Below are 20,208 nucleotides of genomic sequence, written 5' to 3'. Positions count from 1 at the left end.
TGCTCCAAAATTTTATAATATCCAAACAAACAAATAATATGTTACTGCTCCAAAAAAATGCAACAAGCCAAAGTATAAAGCATTAGCCAGAAACAACAAGTAAACACTGAAAACAAACAAACAAACTAGCATAACAGAAAAAGTTTTTTTTTAATCCAACATGGACTTTTTTTTCTCCCACAGACCCAATGATTTTTGCAACAAACACAGAAACTGAGCAAATTGCACAGTACTCTGATTTGTGATCTACTAAATATGAGGGTCCAAAAAAAAAGTATGTTGATTATACAATGTAATAAGTCATTACAAATACTAATACTAACATGCTATTTTCTTTTATCACAGAAATTAACAAGAAATACATGTACTCCGGTTACTAGACTAAACAGTAAGTATACAATAATAAGGAGAACCATCGCAACATATCACATCCATAGTATCTAATACCTTTGTTCCTTATACATTTGTTTTTCACCCAAAGTTATAAGCAAATATGAATGTGATATGCTGCAGTGGTTGTGGCCAGGGCATAGAATCTTGGGTGCATGGCCAAATAGCCATGCACCCAAGACTCTATGCCCTGGCCACCACCACCGCAGCATATCACACCCATAGAGTCAAACATTTCAACTATGGTCTATGGAAACTTTTACGAACATTCCCCGGACACAGCGAGTGTTCTTAGAAACGTCTTCAGAACACCCCCATTTTGTTTATTTGCGAACATTTCAGGACACCGTGAGTGTTCTTAGAACACATTCAACTTGCCAGCCACAACCCCCCATTCATATTTGCGAACATTTCAGGACACAGCGAGTGTTCGACAACGTCTTCAGAACACCCCCATTTTGTGTATTTGCGAACACTCACTAATCAAAATCATTAGTAAGTTCCTTCAACAATTGACAAACAACAAACTGTCAGCTGTTGGCACTGCCCCCACAGGTTTAGCTGCCTACAACATAGGTCGTGTTACATTACACCGATTACTACTATTACCAGTAGAACACCAGAACAAATTAGACTATTACAAACTCTCTGCAGAAGCTGCAATGGAACTACGCAGAGTATTGAAACAATTGAAAATGCTACTAATAGATGAAGTGAGCATGGTCTCCAACCTCATGTTAGCTTTGATTCACCTCAGATTACAAGAAGTACTCAAAACAGACTATGAAGAGCTCTTTGCAGGAAAACACGATTGTTTTTGGAGATCTGATTCAATTAACACCAGTAAAAGGTGAGCCTATTTTTAAAACATTAGGATACAAACTCTGCCGAAAAACTGTTGGCAGCATTGGAAATGTCAACCTTTGGCAACATTTGCAATATAGAGAATTAACAGAAAACATGCAGCAATCTGCAGATCTCACTTATGCCAACATTTTAAAAAGTATCAGAGTTGGTATACTTTCTAAAGAAGCAGAAGCAATATTGAAAACCCAGCACATTAATGCACTTTATGTCGATAATGCATGTGCTACAGATGTTATGGAACAATTAGCCCACAAAAATGTCAATTGTATGGCCTTGATGCCAACTCTTGCAAGCTGTTTCAAATTCAATGAAATCATGCTAAGTAAAGAAATGCAACCAATCATGGAAATTAGTGCCACAGACAAACTAGATGTACATGGTATGACACTACCCATGTGTGACCAAGCCACAACAAGACTAAATAGTTCAGAAAAATCAATCTCAAACACAGCAGGCTTAGAAAAGATATTAAAATTATCCTTAAATTGCAGAGTAATACTTAAACGTAACCTTGACGTGGACCAAGGACTAGTTAATGGAGCAATGCGTACAGTTTTTGGCTTTCAAACATACCCACGCGACAACAAAATTCAGTTTGTCAATATACACTTTGACAAACTTTCAGAAGTAAAAAGGATTGGACGCTCAACAGCTAGATGCCTTCACTTCAAAGATATGTATGTACGCAGAGAACAATTTTCTCTAACTCTTGCATACGCAGTCACGATTCATAAATCACAAGGTCCTACCCTAGACAAAGCAATGATAGATATTGGTAACACAGTCTTTAAAGAAGGCATGAGCTACGTAGCACTATCACGCTTACGCACACTTGACGGTCTGTTTCTAATCAACTTTGATGCAAGTAAAATAAATGCTGATATTCCTTCCATTTTAGAATACAATAGACTTTGCTCACTATAAACCCCCCACCTAAACAAATATTCTGTTCCACAAAAAGTAAACCGTTATAAAAGAAAAATAAATCAAACAGAAATGCACCAGCATGCCACTGCAAATCGTCCAAAGAGACTAAAAGAAACTAATACTTCATCAAGTACCACAAGCAAAAAAGAATCAATTAGGGAAAGTAAACCAGGTACTTCTTTAAAGAAGGAAGACAAACTCCAAAAAAACCAGTTAGATACAGAACTACCTGGACCATTTAAATTCTCAAATATATTTGGTGTAAATTGCTACGCAAATGTAGCAATGAATATTCTATTTCAATTACCACCAATTGTTGACAACATTTACTTACACAGTACAGACCCATTGTGTATGCAAATGTTAGTACTTCAAAGAAATGCAGCAAACAATCCTGATAACACATATAGGGCCTCATTACAAATCAGGCGGTCCGGAAATAACGGTGGCGGTAAACCCGCCGCCACCGTTGTTTCCGGACCGCCTGATCCCGACTCCTGCAGGCGGGAGGTGATGTTCCCGCCAGGTCTGACCTGGCAGGTTTAACACCGCCTGCCCGCAGGCGGACGAGGAAACACCGGCAGCATTACGAGATGCTGCCGGTGTTTCCATGATCCCCATTCCCATTGAGTCCCATAGGACTCCATGTGAATGGGGATTAACACCATTCCACCGCCGTGATTCCTGGGAAACCGGGGTTGTAATACCCCGGTAATTCCGGGAATCACGGAGGCGGAATGGTAATACGAGTCTGGCGGTAACCAGGCGGTTTTACCGCCTCGGTTACCGCCGGACTCGTAAAGAGGACCATAGTGTTTATGGAATAAGACAAAAATTGGACTACTGTGCTGGAATGGTGAAATTCACTATAAACTCACAGGAAGATCCACAAGAATGTCTAATGTACTTCCTACAAGTACTGGAAAACAAAAACATACCTATAAATGAAATCTTCCAGATTTCATACATGTGGAAACATACATGCACTCTCTGCAACAATGTGACACAAGAAGAAATCCCCAATGAACGCTTCATATATATATCAATGCCAAATTGTGAATCCATTCCATTTCAACGACTTGTACAAAATGCAAACCATGGTAGATTATGCTCTACCTGCAATTCAGATAATCGCTCCACGTTAGTAATACAAACACATAGTAAATACATAATACTAATGCTTCTACGTTACAATGCAGATGGTACCAAAAACAACTGCAAGCTGACTGGATTCACACATGGTCAAATATCACTTGGTAAGAAAACCTTCACAACAATAGGTATAATCGACCACGCAGGAGCAATAACCAATTCAGGGCACTAAACTGCATATGAAAAAAGAAATGTGGATGGTTTGAATGTAATGATAGTACCATTACTCTAAAGCAGAGATTACCAGCAAATCTTACAAACACTTATGTAATGTTCTTAAAACCAAAATTTGATAACTAAACTGTACTTAAACCTCAAGTAAACTTGTAGTAAAAAATATAAACTGTTAGAATATTCCAAAAGCTATCTAACTGCCCAAAGATTCTACAACAATTAATCAGATAAATGAATACCACTAAATTAGAGCAAAAAATAGACAGTTAGAATACGCCAATTGGTATCTAACTGTCCCAAAATTTAACAATATCCAAATAGATAAATCAATACCACTAAAATATATAAACAAAATAGACAGTTAGAATACGCCAATTGGTATCTAACTGCTCCAAACTTTTATAATATCCAAACAAATAAATAATATGTTACTGCTCCAAAAAAATGCAACAAGCCAAAGTATAAAGCATTAGCCAGAAACAACAAGTAAACACTGAAAACAAACAAACAAATAAACTAGCATAACAGAAAAAGTTTTTTTTTTAATCCAACATGGACTTTTTTTTCTCCCACAGACCCAATGATTTTTGCAACAAACACAGAAACTGAGCAAATTGCACAGTACTCTGATTTGTGATCTACTAAATATGAGGGTCCAAAAAAAAGTATGTTGATTATACAATGTAATAAGTCATTACAAAATACTAATACTAACATGCTATTTTCTTTTATCACAGAAATTAACAAGAAATACATGTACTCCGGTTACTAGACTGAACAGTAAGTATACAATAATAAGGAGAACCATCGCAACATATCACATCCATAGTATCTAATACCTTTGTTCCTTATACATTTGTTTTTCACCCAAAGTTATAAGCAAATATGAATGTGATATGCTGCAGTGGTTGTGGCCAGGGCATAGAATCTTGGGTGCATGGCCAAATAGCCATGCACCCAAGACTCTATGCCCTGGCCACCACCACCGCAGCATATCACACCCATAGAGTCAAACATTTCAACTATGGTCTATGGAAACTTTTACGAACATTCCCCGGACACAGCGAGTGTTCTTAGAAACGTCTTCAGAACACCCCCATTTTGTTTATTTGCGAACATTTCAGGACACCGTGAGTGTTCTTAGAACACATTCAACTTGCACATCCCCCCATTCATATTTGCGAACATTTCAGGACACAGCGAGTGTTCGACAACGTCTTCAGAACACCCCCATTTTCTGTATTTGCGAACACTCACTAATCAAAATCATTAGTAAGTTCCTTCAACAATTGACAAACAACAAACTGTCAGCTGTTGGCACTGCCCCCACAGGTTTAGCTGCCTACAACATAGGTCGTGTTACATTACACCGATTACTACTATTACCAGTAGAACACCAGAACAAATTAGACTATTACAAACTCTCTGCAGAAGCTGCAATGGAACTACGCAGAGTATTGAAACAAATGAAAATGCTACTAATAGATGAAGTGAGCATGGTCTCCAACCTCATGTTAGCTTTGATTCACCTCAGATTACAAGAAGTACTCAAAACAGACTATGAAGAGCTCTTTGCAGGAAAACACGATTGTTTTTGGAGATCTGCTTCAATTAACACCAGTAAAAGGTGAGCCTATTTTTAAAACATTAGGATACAAACTCTGCCGAAAAACTGTTGGCAGCATTGGAAATGTCAACCTTTGGCAACATTTGCAATATAGAGAATTAACAGAAAACATGCAGCAATCTGCAGATCTCACTTATGCCAACATTTTAAAAAGTATCAGAGTTGGTATACTTTCTAAAGAAGCAGAAGCAATATTGAAAACCCAGCACATTAATGCACTTTATGTCGATAATGCATGTGCTACAGATGTTATGGAACAATTAGCCCACAAAAATGTCAATTGTATGGCCTTGATGCCAACTCTTGCAAGCTGTTTCAAATTCAATGAAATCATGCTAAGTAAAGAAATGCAACCAATCATGGAAATTAGTGCCACAGACAAACTAGATGTACATGGTATGACACTACCCATGTGTGACCAAGCCACAACAAGACTAAATAGTTCAGAAAAATCAATCTCAAACACAGCAGGCTTAGAAAAGATATTAAAATTATCCTTAAATTGCAGAGTAATACTTAAACGTAACCTTGACGTGGACCAAGGACTAGTTAATGGAGCAATGCGTACAGTTTTTGGCTTTCAAACATACCCACGCGACAACAAAATTCAGTTTGTCAATATACACTTTGACAAACTTTCAGAAGTAAAAAGGATTGGACGCTCAACAGCTAGATGCCTTCACTTCAAAGATATGTATGTACGCAGAGAACAATTTTCTCTAACTCTTGCATACGCAGTCACGATTCATAAATCACAAGGTCCTACCCTAGACAAAGCAATGATAGATATTGGTAACACAGTCTTTAAAGAAGGCATGAGCTACGTAGCACTATCACGCTTACGCACACTTGACGGTCTGTTTCTAATCAACTTTGATGCAAGTAAAATAAATGCTGATATTCCTTCCATTTTAGAATACAATAGACTTTGCTCACTATAAACCCCCCACCTAAACAAATATTCTGTTCCACAAAAAGTAAACCGTTATAAAAGAAAAATAAATCAAACAGAAATGCACCAGCATGCCACTGCAAATCGTCCAAAGAGACTAAAAGAAACTAATACTTCATCAAGTACCACAAGCAAAAAAGAATCAATTAGGGAAAGTAAACCAGGTACTTCTTTAAAGAAGGAAGACAAACTCCAAAAAAACCAGTTAGATACAGAACTACCTGGACCATTTAAATTCTCAAATATAGTTGGTGTAAATTGCTACGCAAATGTAGCAATGAATATTCTATTTCAATTACCACCAATTGTTGACAACATTTACTTACACAGTACAGACCCATTGTGTATGCAAATGTTAGTACTTCAAAGAAATGCAGAAAACAATCCTGATAACACATATAGGGCCTCATTACAAATCAGGCGGTCCGGAAATAACGGTGGTGGTAAACCCGCCGCCACCGTTGTTTCCGGACCGCCTGATCCCGACTCCTGCAGGCGGGAGGTGATGTTCCCGCCAGGTCTGACCTGGCGGGTTTAACACCGCCTGCCTGCAGGCGGACGAGGAAACACCGGCAGCATTACGAGATGCTGCCGGTGTTTCCATGATCCCCATTCCCATTGAGTCCCATAGGACTCCATGTGAATGGGGATTAACACCATTCCACCGCCGTGATTCCTGGGAAACCGGGGTTGTAATACCCCGGTAATTCCGGGAATCACGGAGGCGGAATGGTAATACGAGTCTGCCGGTAACCAGGCGGTTTTACCGCCTCGGTTACCGCCGGACTCGTAAAGAGGACCATAGTGTTTATGGAATAAGACAAAAATTGGACTACTGTGCTGGAATGGTGAAATTCACTATAAACTCACAGGAAGATCCACAAGAATGTCTAATGTACTTCCTACAAGTACTGGAAAACAAAAACATACCTATAAATGAAATCTTCCAGATTTCATACATGTGGAAACATACATGCACTCTCTGCAACAATGTGACACAAGAAGAAATCCCCAATGAACGCTTCATATATATATCAATGCCAAATTGTGAATCCATTCCATTTCAACGACTTGTACAAAATGCAAACCATGGTAGATTATGCTCTAGCTGCAATTCAGATAATCGCTCCACGTTAGTAATACAAACACATAGTAAATACATAATACTAATGCTTCTACGTTACAATGCAGATGGTACCAAAAACAACTGCAAGCTGACTGGATTCACACATGGTCAAATATCACTTGGTAAGAAAACCTTCACAACAATAGGTATAATCGACCACGCAGGAGCAATAACCAATTCAGGGCACTAAACTGCATATGAAAAAAGAAATGTGGATGGTTTGAATGTAATGATAGTACCATTACTCTAAAGCAGAGATTACCAGCAAATCTTACAAACGCTCTTTTGATGTTCTTAAAACCAAAATTTGATAACTAAACTGTATTTAAACCCTAAATAAACTTGTGTTGAAAAAATATAAACTGTTAGAATACTCCAAAAGCTATCTAACTGCTCAAAGATTCTACAACAACTAATCAGATAAATGAATACCACTAAATTAGACCATAAAATACACAGTTAGAATACGCCAATTGGTATCCAACTGTCCCAAAATTTAACAATATCCAAATAGATAAATCAATACCACTAAAATATATAAACAAAATAGACAGTTAGAATACGCCAATTGGTATCTAACTGCTCCAAAATTTTATAATATCCAAACAAATAAATAATATGTTACTGCTCCAAAAAAATGCAACAAACCAAAGTATAAAGCATTAGCCAGAAACAACAAGTGAACACTGAAAACAAACAAACAAATAAACTAGCATAACAGAAAAAGTTTTTTTTTAATCCAACATGGACTTTTTTTTCTCCCACAGACCCAATGATTTTTGCAACAAACACAGAAACTGAGCAAATTGCACAGTACTCTGATTTGTGATCTACTAAATATGAGGGTCCAAAAAAAAAGAATGTTGATTATACAATGTAATAAGTCATTACAAAATACTAATACTAACATGCTATTTTCTTTTATCACAGAAATTAACAAGAAATACATGTACTCCGGTTACTAGACCAAACAGTAAGTATACAATAATAAGGAGAACCATCGCAACATATCACATCCATAGTATCTAATACCTTTGTTCCTTATACATTTGTTTTTCACCCAAAGTTATAAGCAAATATGAATGTGATATGCTGCAGTGGTTGTGGCCAGGGCATAGAGTCTTGGGTGCATGGCCAAATAGCCATGCACCCAAGACTCTATGCCCTGGCCACCACCACCGCAGCATATCACATCCATAGAGTGAAACATTTCAACTATGGTCTATGGAAACTTTTACGAACATTCCCCGGACACAGCGAGTGTTCTTAGAAACGTCTTCAGAACACCCCCATTTTGTTTATTTGCAAACATTTCAGGACACCGCGAGTGTTCTTAGAACGCATTCAACTTGCCAGCCACAACACCCTATTCATATTTGCGAACCTTTCAGGACACAGCGAGTGTTCGACAACGTCTTCAGAACACCCCCATTTTGTGTATTTGCGAACATTTCAGGACACTGCGAGTGTTCTTAGAACACATTCAACTTGACAGAGAACAATACGGACAGCGTCCTCAGGACACCGCCTACGAACATTCCCCGGACACCTCAGGTGTTCTTGGAAACGTCTTCAGAACACCCCCATTTTGTTTATTTGCGAAAATTTCAGGACACCGCGAGTGTTCTTAGAACACATTCAACGTGACAGAGAACAATACGGACAGCGTCCTCAGAAAACCCCCATTTTGTTTATTTGCGAACATTTCAGGACACCGCGAGTGTTCTTAGAAGCGTCTCCAGAACACCACCATCTTGTTTATTTGCAAACATTTCAGGACACCACGAGTGTTCTTAGAACACATTCAACATGACAGAGAACAATACGGACAGCGTCCTCAAGACACCCCCATTTTGTTTATTTGCGAACATTTCAGGACACCGCGAGTGTTCTTAGAACACATTCAACTTGCCAGCCACAACCCCCATTCATATTTGCGAATATTTCAGGACACAGCGAGTGTTCGACAACGTCTTCAGAACACCCCCATTTTGTGTATTTGCGAACATTTCAGGACACCGCGAGTGTTCTTAGAACACATTCAACTTGACAGCCACAACCCCCATTCATATTTGCGAACATTTCAGGACACAGCGAGTGTTCGACAACGTCTTCAGAACACCCCCATTTTGAGTATTTGCGAACATTTCAGGACACCGCAAGTGTTCTTCGAACACATTCAACTTGACAATGAACAATACGGACAGCGTCCTCAGGACACCCCCATTTTGTTTATTTGCAAACATTTCAGGACACAATGAGTGTTCTTAGAACAATTTCAGCTTGCTTGCAAACAAAACTGACACATATTGAGTCCTCAGAACACCCCCCATTCAGTTTATTTAGAACATTTCAGAACACCTGTGATGTCCGCAGACAAATCAAACACAAAAAGAACATCTAACACATAAAAAAAACACAACTTTCATCCTATCTCATATACTCCCACCCTCCCAAAACACTCCTACACACCAACACACTCTACTAAATGCAAATTTTGAACAAAGTTTCACCGCGCTGTCCGCGGACGTCCGCGAATCCAAGATGGCAAGCGCTACCGAAAATCGGACGCGCTTCACGCTCCATGGGGGAGTATGTGATTGGTTCAATGTTTTGTTTTTTTATGTGCTAGACGTTTTTGTTGCGTTCGATTTGTCCGCGCAGAACACGGCTGTTCTGACATTTTGTAAATAAACTAAATGGTGGGGTGTTTAGAGGACGGAGTATGTGTCATTTTTGTTCGCAAGGAAGGTAAAAATGAGCTATGAAAACTTGCAGTGTACTTAATTGTTCGTAAATACACAAACTGGGGGTGTCCTCAGGACACTGTCCGTATTGTAATCTGTCTGGTTGAATGTGTTCTAAGAACACTCGCGGTGTCCCGAAATGGTTGCAATTACACAAAATGGGGGTGTTCTGAGAACGTTGTTTGTATTGTTCGTTGTCAGGTTGAAAGTGTTTTAAGAGCACTCCTTTTGTCCGCTAATAGTACAATTTCCTATGGGCCTCAACCGACTTTTTGTCCACTAAAGAAACGATAAAGCTGGCTGGTGTGCGCCAACATTATATGATAATCCTATGACTGGCGCTATTGACCTGGCGGACTTGCTTTTGCGACACTAAATCATATCTCCCGCCCCTAAGCCTGATATTATCAAAGCATTCATATTCCCCGCCTCTCTCCGTGACCTTACAGGGTGCGTCATCAAACGCGCCCAGTCCTCTCCAGTCCTAAGTGACTTTACACAGAGCCCGGAAGACAACACATATTATGTCACAACACAGCGCGCCACAATTCGGAATATGAAACAGTGATTTAAAAGCAAACAGCAAGATTGTAAATTTTGTAAAGTACATTTATTTGACATCAAATGTTTAGAGAATATTCAGCAATTTGCATTTGTCTTTGTTGTCGATCCACAAAAGTTCATGTTGAGGCACGCAATGTTCCTTTGCGGTACCGAGGGTGTTAAATCAGCTTACAACTCAGTGCGCCACAATTCGGAATATGAAAATGTGGTTTAAAAGTAAACAGCAGGATTGTACATTTGGTAAAGTACATTTATTTCACATGAAATATTCAGCGATTTGCTATTGTCTCTGCTGTCGATCAGCAAAAGTTTATTTGGAGCCACGTGTTGTTCCTTTGCGGTAGATAGGCTGTTGGTTTAAGATAAAAGCAGTAAATGGTCGCTCTGATAATCGGAAGGTTGCTCCAAAAACGAGCCATTAGACCACCCTATTGGTTGGTATGTTGTTTGTAGCCGCTAGTACTGCGTAAGGGCATATTGGTCCTTGGCGATTGTCCCATAAAATGGTGAGGGTCATGAAGTTGCATATTTGGACCTGCACCTGGCAGTTCAAGACCCCATCCGCTGGAGTCTGTAAATCGTGACATAGGCAAAATGGGGCCACATACCTGTTTTAAAAAACATAAATTAGTCTCACCTGCCGATCTTCATTAAAAATCATCATTTTATTTATTAGGGCGTGAAACTATTTGCTATCGAAGATAGTGCAACGGAGTATGTTAATAATAAAATGTTCCCATTCATATAGCGCTAAGAACCGTGAGGTATCTAAGCGGTGCTTATTATTAACCACGGTGTGTGGTGCTCATTTCTCGACCACGGAAGTATGAAAGGCTGAGTTTGGCCTTGCCGGGATTCGAACTTGCGTTAGCAAGCTGTGCACGGATGTCATAGCGAGCGTTGTACTCGCTGTGCCATTTGACAGACTACAGTGAAGTGGCACAGCGAGTAGAGCGTTTCACCGCCTATAAACCGGTTAAATTATTTCTATTAACCCACCCTGTGTCGTCTGCCTTTTTCAGAGCCCTCTAAACAACAGGGGATCAATTCGGCGGTGATAGTGCACGGTAGAAAACATTATGCCACTTTCAACGAACAAGTTCAACTTGAGCGGTCTTTAATGCTACGCTATTGTAATTATATTTGCTATAAAATAATCTAAAGGGTTACTTACAGTACAATTGCAATTTCCATTGTCTACGAGTGGTGCAGTCCCAAAATACGACTCCGCGTGTGCCAACGATCTTTCGCATAGTGATATAATATATAAAAGTGGTTTCGTTTCATAAATTTCATCCTTATCTTCTCTTACGTTTTAGCAACACTCCTTCAAGAGAAGTCTTTCATCACAATCTCTGTCTGTCAAGGTCAAAACACAATACAACCTTATAGTCCGCTTCGTGAGCCTCTCCGGGGCCCGAGAAAAAAATGGAAGCAGCTGACCTTCACTGTGAACGAGCATAAATTCTTACTTTGCAACATTCTGTGTAAAGCCATCTGTGAGAAGTTGTTTTTTGCACGCCATGTTTGTATATTTTTTGCGTGATATTAAAGAAAGTTTGTTTAAAGGGCGTTATGGTTTAAGTACAGCCGAAAGACCCCTGAAAATCGCAAGTTATGGTAAGCTATGAAAAATAACTCGCGCCACCACCGTGCACTGCTAAGACTAACACCCAGGACATCAAATATGACATCGCAAATGTCATTGATGAAATCACTGATGACATCACATGTGTATGTACTTTTCATGGAATTTGTGTACTAGGGATTTTTATTATAATGTTGCGAAAAAAGTGTCAAGGATATTGCAATAAATATCATACCGTTATTAGTGCTTTGAATGATGCATTGATATAAATAGCATTGTATTATGGGAGTCTATCTAGTATACTGAGCTACTAATGGAGAAACATAGCATTGTGTGCAGAGTACAAGATGAAAGTATAATATTTGTAATGTTAATATGTTGAATAATTAAATGATAATTGTCCTGAAATGTTCAAAAATTCACAAAATGGGGGTGTTCTGAGGACGTTATTCGTATTGTGTGATTTCTTAGCTGTATGCAATGAGGGAATGGCACAGAGAGTAAAGTGGACACCGTCCGCGGACACCGCGGCTGTTCGTGGACAGGGCGTGCTACATCTGGGTTTTTACAGGAAATCCAACATGGAAAGAAGACTGTACGGATCAGCCAATCAGATGTCGAGGTTGTGGATTTGTGTTGAAAGAGACTGTGTGTGGTGAAGATGGCAGAAGTGGAGAAAGTCAGGGTGTTGGTGCTCGGAGATATGTTTGTGCATGGTTTACAGCAGTACGCTGAATGCAGGCATGTTGCAAAGAACTTTGATGTGAAAGGAGTGGAGGTGGTGTGGAGCACTGTGCCTGATTGCAATGTACAGGGAATTGCACAAGTTTGTGAGGATATAGCCACGATGGAGCCGCATGTGGCAGTTTTGCACTATGGTGCTTTCCATTTGAGCAACGTCAGTGCCCATACTTTGTTGGCTGATTTGGAACTCTTGGTTCAAATCGTAATGAAGATCCTTCCAAATGTGAAAGTAATTTTTTCTGGATTACTACCTAGGGCAATATGGGACAATAGTTCTGTTTTTTGTCCTCAGCAAAACATTGCTAGGTGTGTCATCAACCGAGGCATGTGTGCCTTCATGCTTAGAGCTGGTATGTTCTTCTGTAACAATGAGAATATTGATGCCAGTAATGCTGTTAATTTTAAAGTAGATGGCATTTCTTTATCTTTTATGGGAAATGCCTTTCTATTTTGGAATGTAAGGGTTGCTTTGGAGAAGGTTATGTAAAGATTTTAGAGTAAAGTAAGAAAAAAAAACAAGAACAAAAATACAAAATAACAGGTGTCTGTCAAGCATCTGTAAAAAAAACGGCTCTTTTCAAAGGGGAAATGGGGCCCAATATTTAAATTTACATTCACCACGCTCAGATTTTCGATATGTCCGCGGACATGGTGGTAGTCTGCGGACATGAAAATCACTATGAGGGGATTAGTATGTTCTATGTTACATGTATATGAAGTCAGGGATATTATGGTTAAGTTGTGCTACTAAAAACCTATGAAATTCAGTGAAAAAACTTTAAGGGACGTTATGGTTAAGTTGCGCTACCAAAAAGCTGTGAAATTCAGTTAAAAAAAACTTTGTTAAAGGGATGTTATGGTTAAGTTGCGCTACTAAAAACCTATGAAATTCAGTGAAAAAACTTTGTTAAAGGGACGTTATGGTTCAAAGTAAAACCGAAAAACCCCTGAAATTCCGCAGTTATGGTAAGATAAGCAACCATAACTTGCGCCGCCACCGTGCACTGCTAACACTAACACCCAGGACATCACACGAAGTTTCACACGTCAAATCCCAGGCTACGTCCATTTCAGGGGTGCGCGGGAAGTTTCACACGCGAAAAGCTAGGCTACGGGAATTGCAGGGGTGCGCGGGAAGTCCCACACGCGAAAAGCTAGGCTACGGGAATACCAGGGGTGCGCGGGAAGTCCCACACGCGAAAAGCCAGGGTACGTCCATTACAGGGGTGCGCGGGAAGTTTCACACACGAAAAGCTAGGCTACGGGAATACCAGGGGTGCGCGGGAAGTCCCACACGCGAAAAGCCAGGGTACACCCATTACAGGGGTGCGCGGGAAGTTTCACACGCGAAAAGCTAGGCTACGGGAATTGCAGGGGTGCGCGGGAAGTCCCACACGCGAAAAGCCAGGTTACATCCATTACAGGGGTGCGCAGGAAGTTTCACACGCGAAAAGCTAGGCTACGGGAATACCAGGGGTGCGCGGGAAGTCCCACACGCGAAAAGCCAGGGTACGTCCATTACAGGGGTGCGTGGGAAGTTTCACACGCGAAAAGCTAGGCTACGGGAATACCAGGGGTGCGCGGGAAGTCCCACACGCGAAAAGCCAGGGTACGTCCATTACAGGGGTGCGCGGGAAGTTTCACAAGCGAAAAGCTAGGCTACGGGAATTGCAGGGGTGCGCGGGAAGTCCCACACGCGAAAAGCCAGGGTACGTCCATTACAGGGGTGCGCGGGAAGTTTCACACGCGAAAAGCTAGGCTACGGGAATACCAGGGGTGCGCGGGAAGTCCCACACGCGAAAAGCCAGGGTACGTCCATTACAGGGGTGCGTGGGAAGTTTCACACGCGAAAAGCTAGGCTACGGGAATTGCAGGGGTGCGCGGGAAGTCCCACACGCGAAAAGCCAGGGTACGTCCATTACAGGGGTGCGCGGGAAGTTTCACACGCGAAAAGCTAGGCTACGGGAATACCAGGGGTGCGCGGGAAGTCCCACACGAGAAAAGCCAGGGTACGTCCATTACAGGGGTGCGCGGGAAGTTTCACACGCGAAAAGCTAGGCTACGGGAATTCCAGGGGTGCGCGGGAAGTCCCACACGCGAAAAGCCAGGTTACGTCCATTACAGGGGTGCGCGGGGAAGTTTCACACGCGAAATCCCAGGCTACTTCCATTTCAGGGGTGCGCGGGAACGTTTCACACGCAAAATCCCAGGCTACGTCCAATTCAGGGGGGCGTGGATAGTTCAACACGCTACTCCGATCGTTGGGTCTTCACAGGTCTTCCCTGTACAGCCTCCACGTCCCCTGCATGCAGTCCACACCACAGGGGATTACCCTGCACACCTGCTCATGACTCCCACCCCCCAGCAGTCATGGGGCACCCTCCACCAGGCCCCCACCCATGTCTCCCACCACCCGCACCCCCCAGCAATGTGGGGCACCTGCCAGCAGGCCCCCACTTATGTCCCACTCATGCCTCCCACCACCCCCCAGCACTGTGGGGCACCTGCCAGCAGGCCCCCACTTATGTCCCACTCATGCCTCCCACCACCCCCACCCCCCAGCACTGTGGGGCACCTGCCAGCAGGCCCCCACTAATGTCCCACTCATGTCTCCCACCACACCCACCCCCCAGCACTGTGGGGCACCTGCCAGCAGGCCCCCACTTATGTCCCACTCATGCCTCCCACCACCCCCACCCCCCAGCACTGTGGGGCACCTGCCAGCAGGCCCCCACTTATGTCCCACTCATGTCTCCCACCAACCCCACCCCCCAGCAGTCAGGGGCACCTTCCAGCAGGCCCCCACCCATGTCTACCACCACCCCCACCCCCCAGCAGTCAGGGGCACCTGCAAGAAGGCCCCCACCCATGTCTACCACCACCCCCACCCCCCCAGCAGTCAGGGGCACCTTCCAGCAGGCCCCCACCAATGTCTACCACCCCCCCCACCCCCCCAGCAGTCAGGGGCACCTGCAAGAAGGCCCCCACCCATGTCTACCACCACCCCCACCCCCCACCAGTCAGGGGCACCTGCAAGAAGGCCCCCACCCATGTCTACCACCACCCCCACCCCCCAGCAGTCAGGGGCACCTGCCAGAAGGCCCCCACCCATGTCTACCCCCACCCCCACCCCCCCAGCAGTCAGGGGCACCTGCCAGCAGGCCCCCACTAATGTCCCACTCATGCCTCCCACCACCCCCACCCCCCAGCACTGTGGGGCACCTGCCAGCAGGCCCCCACTTATGTCCCACTCATGTCTCCCACCAACCCCACCCCCCAGCAGTCAGGGGCACCTTCCAGCAGGCCCCCACCCATGTCTACCACCACCCCCAGCCCCCAGCAGTCAGGGGCACCTGCAAGAAGGCCCCCACCCATGTCTACCACCACCCCCACCCCCCCCAGCAGTCAGGGGCACCTGCCAGCAGGCCCCCACTAATGTCCCACTCATGCCTCCCACCACCCCCACCCCCCAGCACTGTGGGGCACCTGCCAGCAGGCCCCCACTTATGTCCCACTCATGTCTCCCACCAACCCCACCCCCCAGCACTGTGGGGCACCTGCCAGCAGGCCCCCACTTATGTCCCACTCATGCCTCCCACCACCCCCACCCCCCAGCACTGTGGGGCACCTGCCAGCAGGCCCCCACTTATGTCCCATTCATGTCTCCCACCAACCCCACCCCCCAGCAGTCAGGGGCACCTTCCAGCAGGCCCCCACTTATGTCCCACTCATGCCTCCCACCACCCCCACCCCCCAGCACTGTGGGGCACCTGCCAGCAGGCCCCCACTTATGTCCCACTCATGTCTCCCACCACCCCCACCCCCCAGCACTGTGGGGCACCTGCCAGCAGGCCCCCACTTATGTCCCACTCATGTCTACCACCACCCCCACCCCCCACCAGTCAGGGGCACCTGCAAGAAGGCCCCCACCCATGTCTACCACCACCCCCACCCCCCAGCAGTCAGGGGCACCTGCCAGAAGGCCCCCACCCATGTCTACCACCACCCCCACCCCCCCAGCAGTCAGGGGCACCTGCCAGCAGGCCCCCACTAATGTCCCACTCATGCCTCCCACCACCCCCACCTCCCAGCACTGTGGGGCACCTGCCAGCAGGCCCCCACTTATGTCCCACTCATGTCTCCCACCAACCCCACCCCCCAGCAGTCAGGGGCACCTTCCAGCAGGCCCCCACCCATGTCTACCACCACCCCCACCCCCCAGCAGTCAGGGGCACCTGCAAGAAGTCCCCCACCCATGTCTACCACCACCCCCACCCCCCCAGCAGTCAGGGGCACCTTCCAGCAGGCCCCCACCCATGTCTACCACCACCCCCACCCCCCAGCAGTCAGGGGCACCTGCAAGAAGTCCCCCACCCATGTCTACCACCACCCCCACCCCCCCAGCAGTCAGGGGCACCTTCCAGCAGGCCCCCACTCATGTCTCCCACCAACCCCACCCCCCAGCAGTCATGGGGCACCCTCCACCAGGCCCACACAGATGTTCCCCTGCCAATAGGAAATCACAATACAGATCCCAGGATCCCATGGGCAACCACATCCCACCCCATGTCACCCCAGTCCATACACACATCCAAGGTACACATCCATTCAAAAATCAAATACCCATTACATGATACATAACCAATGAGCAGTATGCGCATGAGTCCAAGTCCGTCAGACTCACACAATGGCAACACATGACTGTGAAAACCCAGATTGTGACAGTCAACAAACCAGTGAGAGAAGTCCACACAATAGAATCAAAAGAACAATGTATTAAAATGTAAGAAGGAAAAAAAAAGAAACACCTAAATGAATACACAAAGTAACAGGTAAAAAACAAAAAAAATCAAATGAAAGGTGAAATCCAAAAGAACGGGTGCAAAGTCAATCAAAATGGAAATCAAAATCAAACACATTGCCCCATGGTCCAAATAATAAAATCTAAAATATCCACAAACTATGTACAAAGATGATTGTCCGGGTCCAATATCCCTAAAAACCATAAAATGAAACCTACCCAAAACCTAACTAATGCTAACTATATACAAAAAACGTGGGCCATTGTCCAATCAACCCAAATAATAAATAAAAATAAAGGAAACCTACTATCTACATAACTATATACAAAGGCGGCGGGCCAGTCCTGCGGCTCACTGAGAGATGTTATGGGCCAGGGCATCATCGAACTCCCTTTCTATCTCCCCGAGGCGTTCATCCTCAATGGCCCCGAGGGCCCGCAGGGCTGACGCAGTGTCCACCTCCAAGCCCCTGCGGATCTCCTCGAGGCACTCGGCACGCCTCAGGGCCCTCTGCATGGAGTCCACCGCCCTGACCATAGCGAGCCGCCCCTCTTCTGCCCGCCGCCTCTCCGCATCTATTGCGTGGCCTAACCGCTGCCACACGGAAGACACATTCTGTCCAGGGTCCTCCTGCCCTCCAGCCGATGGCTGCCCCTCCGATGTTGATGGCCCCGAGCCATGACGCCTCCCACGTCGCTGCCGCTGCCTCTGCAGCCACTGCCTCTGCCAGCACGACGGCATCCAGGCTGATGGTATCCACCGACGCCGTCGTGCACGTGCCCTGCCTGATGATGCCGGCACATCCTCCACCTGCAGGGGTCCAGTTGCCATGGTGTCCACACCTGCTGGACCACCGACTCCCGACTGTGGCAGGGATGGGATCCCCACTGAGCCGGCTACATTGGTCGGGGCAGGTCCACAGGGGGCCCTGGTGTCAACTGGGCCGGAAGACGGCAAGGAGAACGACCGGCGCATACTTTCCACAGAGGAGGAGATGCCCGACACATTGGCCATCACCTGCAGAAAACCCGCGGCAATGGCAGATCCCAACTGGGCCACGTCGGCACGGTGCTCTTCGTGATGATGTGCGTGCTCCTCCCGGGAAGCACGCACGTCATCACGAATGACCCCCGTGCGCAATGCGACCCCAATCAGGACCTTTTCCATGTGCCCACGGGTCCCCTCGTCCGCAGGTGGAGGGGAGTCAGATGACATAGACACCCCCTCCACCTGCGGACGGGCCTGGGACGGGGCATCCATGCTGGTGCATGGTGGTGCACTCACAGGGTCAGGGACAGCGACATGCACAGGCACCTCCACGGCGACCTGTGCTGCCTCCTGCCCCTGGCCCTGGACTGCACCACTTGCACCAGCAGGGATGCCCCCACCAGGCCTCAGGTGCGCCTCAGTCTCGGCCGCCTCCTCCTCTGTAGAAACCACCAACCTGGATGGCTCCTTGCCCTCTTCCGCTGTAGCTGGCCCCTGTGGGGGCTCACCCACCCCTTCCGCCGCAGCCGTGGGGGCATCCCCGCCGTCTACCTCCACAGCGCCGTCTCCGCCCTCTCCATCACTAGCCGCTGCATAGAGGGAGACATAGAACACAAGCATCAGGGCACTGTACAATGGTCCCCTACACAGGAAGCAATATCAGATGACTGGCAATGGTAAAGTACACTTCTATCATGTCCCTCCACAACACATGGGTCAGGCAATACACACACGCAACACCCATGGTCCATGGCATGCACATCAACATACATGTCCACTGCACTCTTCTAAAGTACGATGTCATGGAACTCACATGCATCATTGGTCATGCAAATCACACGCACACACTTCACCTCTGTCACATCCATGTGGCCTCGTACATCACAAACACAGTGGATACAAGGATGATTAGGCAGCATCAGTGAATCTGTACAGTGTCACAGACATGTGTCATGCATCCATGCCATTCAAAAGTCACAGACATGCAGGTCAAGCACACCGACCTCGACACCATACATGTACCTGGCATCAGCATCCATCCCTCACCCACACCCATGTCCACGAACATACACTTGCATGCTCACATGTGTCCAATCTGCATAGGCCTCCTCAGGTTGCATAGCAACACATACAACAACCATGTGATCCACAAATTACTGGTCGCACATGCATCGCCATGACAACACTGCACACATACATGCCTACAAGGCCCATTCCACACATACAGCATCACACAACCAGCACATTGCAACATGCACTGTCTCACACAGCAATGCCTGCACACTTACCGCTCAACTCCAGACGGGTCTCCCTCTCAAGGACCTGGGAGTGGAGCGCTGGGTGTATGCGTGTCAGGACCCTCATTTGGATCGAACTCATGTGGCCCCGGCCCCCCTCCACGAGGCGCCGGGCCTTTGAGAGGGTCCTGGACCTGCAGTCCTCCCAACGCTTCCTGACATGTCGGTTGTCGCGGACTGCCACCCCCTCCGCGTTGATGGCAGTCACGATGTCGTCCCAGATCCGAGTCCGTCCTTCATAGTTGGCGCGGCTACTTCCGAAG

Source organism: Ambystoma mexicanum, chromosome 10, assembly GCF_040938575.1.
Source record: "Ambystoma mexicanum isolate Mex_15411 chromosome 10, UKY_AmexF1_1, whole genome shotgun sequence".
NCBI lineage: Eukaryota > Metazoa > Chordata > Amphibia > Caudata > Ambystomatidae > Ambystoma > Ambystoma mexicanum.
This window is presented reverse-complemented; position numbering follows the sequence as displayed.